Source organism: Macaca thibetana, chromosome 6 (assembly GCF_024542745.1).
Source record: "Macaca thibetana thibetana isolate TM-01 chromosome 6, ASM2454274v1, whole genome shotgun sequence".
In the NCBI taxonomy this organism is placed as follows: Eukaryota; Metazoa; Chordata; class Mammalia; order Primates; family Cercopithecidae; genus Macaca; species Macaca thibetana.
In genome coordinates, this window is record NC_065583.1 from 6,249,611 (window position 1) to 6,255,214 (window position 5,604).

Sequence of the window (5,604 nt, forward strand, 5' to 3'; positions counted from 1 at the left end):
TGGTTAAGAAAATTGCTTTCAGTTACCGCTAGATACTGATTGAATAAATCTGTCCACAACATTTTCTTCTTAAAATGTCTTTATCTTGTAGAATTTGTTTCAGGAGTAATAAATGAGTTGATGGCCTGCCGGCTGTTAAATTTAGGACTTACTGCTTTGCACGATCTGGTTACTTTGGTCATGAGAAGGATTGAGCCCTCTGGGCTATGAAATTGTAGTACTATATAGATTAGATGCATCTCTATGGATATGTTTGAGACTTCCTGGATATAAATGATCATATCTAATCAACCTGTTTATTTTATGGAGGATTGAGAGGATGGTGAGCATTCTAGCACAGACAAAATCGCTAAGATTTTGTTACCAGGCCAATCTATGTTGCCTTCTGTCACGTTAAGTAACTTCCGTGTGATGCACAGAATTTAAAAAGCAGCATTTGGACTTTAGTCTGTTACATCATTCAAGATTTGGGAGTTGTAATTTAAATAGTATTAGAAGCTCAAGATAATCTCTGATTTAAAAGGGTTTAACTTTCTAATCACTATGAGAAAATATACAAAGCCAGTTGGAATTTTTCTCATGCTCATAGAATACAGACTCTACCAGCTTTCAAAATGGGTAAATGTTTTCAGCCATTGAAAAGGATCTGCCCTAAGCTGCGTACTCAGAAGTGATACTACTTCTCATGCTTCCACTGGCAGAAATGCTAGCAAAACGGCAGTGGTGGTGGGACCTAGGAAGGCTGAATTGTAGGGCAAGATGTTTCATTTCATTTAAAAAAAAAAATGGACAGGCTGCTTTACATTCCTTGAAAGTAAGGTGGGGGGTTGGTCTCTACAATAAGGGGGTTAGATAAGATGCTTTCTAAGATATTTTCTGGCTTAGAAATAGGAGACATACGGCTAACACAGTGAAACCCCATCTCTACTAAAAATACAAAAAATTAGCCGGACGTGGTGGTGCATGCCTGTAGTCCCAGTTACTTGGGAGGCTGAGGCAGGAGACTCATTTGAACCTGGGAAGCGGAGATTGCAGTAAGCCGAGATTGGCCACTGCACTCCAACGTGGGTGACAGAGCAAGACTCTGTCTCAAAAAAAAAAAAAAAAAAAAAAAAAAAAAAAAAAAAAAAAGAAATAGGAGATATAAAATTCATTATAGGCAAAATATGACTCTGATAGGTTCCCCCGATGAGTTTCTCAAGTCCCCATTCTCTTTGCTTTCAGAAAGCTAACAGAGGGATATTTATAAAATGCAAATTTGACGGCTATGCCATTGCTTAACGTTGTTCGATGGCTCCCAATTACTTTTAGTAAAAAAATAAAGTTCATTCAGAGCCTTTCATGATCCTGCCTCTGGTGGCCTCTGCAGCCTCACCACCCTGCAGGCATTGTGAGCTTCGTCCAGTTTGTGGAGTCCTTTCTTGCTTTTAGGCCTCTGTGCCTGCCGTTCCCTGATCTGGGGCACCCTTCCCTGTTGCCTGTCCGTCCACTCCGACTCAGTCGGAGTTCCTCCTTGGCGTCTTCTTCCCACCTCTACTCCCTCATTTCTTCCCAAAGGCCCACCACGTTGTCATGAAGCGATCTCCTGACTTCCTTATCATTTTCCCTAAATTATGTGCATATGAGAGCAAAAGCTATTTTATTTTTTTCCCTCCTCTCTTTGTATATTCCTAAGCCTCTGACACACTCCCTGTCTTATAGGAGTTGCTTATTAAATCTTTGTTAAATGAATGAAAGAATGGACAAGTCAAAAGAAGGAATGCTGGAGTCACAATTTCAGCGAAGTTTATTTCTGGGTGCTTGATGTATTTGTGTAAGTCTACTAGGCTTTCTCTAAAGTCTTTGGGTACAACTTCCACATGATTTCTGAGGCTTGCAGTTCCCTAGAGTGACATGGTTGTATAGAGGTAATTGCATATATATACACACACACACACACGCACACATGCACTTAGAGACATATACATATATAAACGTACATATATGCATACACATACATATGTGTGTATATGTATATATACGATTCAATACAGTTTGAAGTTAGTAACCTTTCAGGAGCACTTTTTATGATTCAGACCCTGTGCTGGATGCTAGGGACACAGAAATGGATTAGACACTATTCTAGTCTTAGAGGAGAAAGACATATACGCAAATAAACCATCATCAAAAAATGTGTTGAAAGTATGATGTAAGGAGAAGGAGATTTTTTTCCAGATAATGCCAATAATTCAATTTTATTGAGTCTTGATAACCACGTACCCTGCGTTGTGTCAAGCACTATACATATTCCTCATCTCACTCCATTCTGATACTTGTCCTGTGAGGTGGGCACACTTATCATCACTGCTATCTTACAGATCATAATTAATATTGAGAGAGGGCATGTAATGTGTTCAAGGTCACATAGCTGGTAAATGATGGGGCCAGCTTTGAATTTAGGCTGTCTGACTTCAAAGCCTATTTTTTAATCAAGAATCTGTTTACCAGGAAATAGTCCTAACCAAACAAGGACTTCCTAAGAGGGTTCCAAATATCTCAAAGACTGTGTATTAAACATTTCTTATTATTATTGATATTTTTCAAGGATATACAAAAAGTATAGACAACGGTTTTACAAACTCCTGCGAACCAGCTGTGAACATTACCGGGCTGTGAACATTAGCAACACTGAGGTTGACGGTCTTTGAAAGGGTTAAGTGAGCAATGACAACAGGAAGCTTGTATCTTTGGGTAGAGTGTAAGAAAACGTTTGAGACATTTACATTTCAAAAACACGACCTTGTGGAGTTCAAAGATAACAAAATAGGGAGATGGCTTACTCAAGGGCTGAAACATTCCTGTGTTTGCAGATCAGTTCAATCAGGCTACCCCTTATTTCAGTAAACGTTTACCTACACTTGCCAGGTGCTTTTGGAGAGGGACACGAGAGCGTAAAGGCAGGATGGGGAAGACTGGGGCGTGTTACTGGCAGAGCATCGGAACTGAGCACAGCGCTGGGAGGGAAGTGGCATTGGAGGTGGGCTTGAAGGACGGACAGAGCTTTGACAGGTGGAGAGAGACACGGAACGAGGAGAGCTGGGGTGGGAGCTCCAGTGCCTGAAAACATGGGACTGGGAAGGGGGTGCCAGATGGATTTTCTGGCTATAGGACATGAAGTGGAGATTCATTTAAATGTATTAGGTTTGGTCCAAATGGGGACTTACAGGCTGCCAAGTTAGTGGCTTTGGGGTGATCTCTACCCTCTGCAGAAGCCCCTTCTCGGTCGCCAGAATAATTAACCAGATAATTTCCTGATAGCCCCTGGGTGTGAGCACGACCTTCCCTTCTGCACACCCTCTCCAGCTGTGCTCACCTGCCCACTGCTCTCAAAGGCACGCTGGTGGCACCTCTTCGCTTTTCTTCCAGCTGGGACACCCCTCCTCCCTGTCATCCTCATCTGTTTGAGACCCATTTCAAGTGTGGGCCTCAGAGCTGGAATCCTTCCCTCCAGACGCCAGCCCCCTTGCAGGACATCCATCTTGTCCTGTGTGCTGTTTGGTTCCCGTTCTCTCCAGTGAGTGAGGCAGCCCTTGGAGGGCTCGGTGTGTCCTTTTCAACACTGTATTCCCAGCACCCACATGGCTGGGCATGCAACAGGCACCCAAGTTAATATTTTAGTCCATTAGATGAATAAGTGAATTGATAACTTTATAAAAAGTTTAGGTGCTTATACACACACCTTAATTTTTGTTGTGGGATTGACTTTGCTGAGTTTATAAGGGCTGATCTTTTCTGTTAAATTAGGTTTCTCCATCACTGACACAATCACAGGAAGAATAAGTGACATAGTGTTTCAATGGCTCTCTCTCATGGGAATGTGCCTGGATAGCAGTCAACCCTTTTACCCAGCAGAGAGAGGAAATGTCAACCAAATGTCACAAATGTGCTCCCAGATTATCTAGCCCCACGCATGCTGTTTTGAGATTGAGTTTTTAGGACAGATGTATTTAGCATTATAAACATGTTGACTGTAATTAAGATAATGGTCAGCCCCATTTGTAAGAGCTTCTTTAATGCACCCTGCTGTTTACTGTTAAACGGTTGAGGGGGGGTGTCAGGGGAGACGGGTGCTCCACGCTAATTCTGCCAAAACAGCTGTGGGTTTTTACTTACTGTAAAACAGTGTGTTCCTGACTGGCAAATGAGAGGATTAAAGAGGATCCAGTCTGGGGCAATAAGGTGAGGGTTCTAGTTTGTTTAAAAAGACTGGTCATAATACCTTCAAGGCAAGAGCAAATTGGCATCCCATTTTTAGAAAGCTTTCATTGGTACTAATAAGATTGCTTGCTCCTAGGGCCATGACATTTAGAATGTCACAGTTGGATGAGGTTCCACTGAATAGCAGAACTTCTGGGTTGGGGCAAGAAACGGACACTTTCTTGTCCTATTCATAGCAGTGTAAATGGATACGGACAAGTGGAAGGGGGATTTGGCTAGGACAACCAAACTTGAAAGCATGCACACAGTCTGGCCCAGCAATCCCACTTCCATGAATCTCTTTTACATGCCTCCTCACCTGTGTGCTCAGAGATGTGTGTGTAAGGGATGCACGCTGCAGCCTTGCTTGTAAAAGCCAGCTGAAGACAACCCGGGAGTCCAGCAGGAGGGGAATGAATGACTAAAATGCACATTGTTGCTAGTACGTGGTAGTTTAAAAGAAAGGTAGATCCCTAAGCACAGTTAAGAAAGAACGTTCAGAGCATATTACTAAGTGAAAAAACAAGTTGTCAAACAATACAGTTCCTTTTCTTTCAAAAAGTGTAAGAAGTATATATTTCTTAATGTAAATACATAGAAAAGATGTAGAAAAGTGCCTACCCACCTGAATAATGGAAACAAATAAATAAACAAATGTGCGTTCATAGACAGATCTCCCATGTGGAAGAATTCCAAATAATTTAGGTAGGTAAGTCCAGCCCTCAAGGGTAAGCTCCACCCCGTGACCGTGCACCTCTGTGGTATCTCTCTCGGGAGAAGAGTGAGCTTTGGGGAGAACCGAGGAGGGGAGGCCTTAACGTTTTACTTTGTAGATTTCTTGCTTTTTACAAGAATCTTGTGTTTATGTATATCGTAGGTTTAACTATGTTAAAATTATTTGGAGAAGCGTGCTGGACTGGGTGTTAGGTTTGAGAGCTCCAGCTGTGGCTGCTTTGCTGGCGGGGTTGGGCCGAGGGTGCTGAGACCTTGAAAGAAGGTACAGTCTTGAGCACCGTATGTGTTTCTGAGCTCACCTGTGCACATCTCTGGCTTGATCATCCGCGCCTGGTTTGGCTGAGGCTGGCTGGGGCTGGGGCCTGGGTTGTAGAGGCTCAGGGGACCAGTGCAGATCACAGGGTTACAGGGCCTGCCCTGCTCCCAGCCCTTGCCCTTCCCCCAAGGACATGACTTTCACCACTACGTGGGGGTCTTATACAAAGGGACTCTGTTACTGAGCTTCCTCAGAGTCCATATTTGGAATAATGCTGATGAAATGCATCTCATTTAGAAAATAATGCATTGTGTGCCCTTCTCATAGGTTAAATCATTTTCTCTGTTCAGCTTTTGGGAAATGGTGAAACACACACA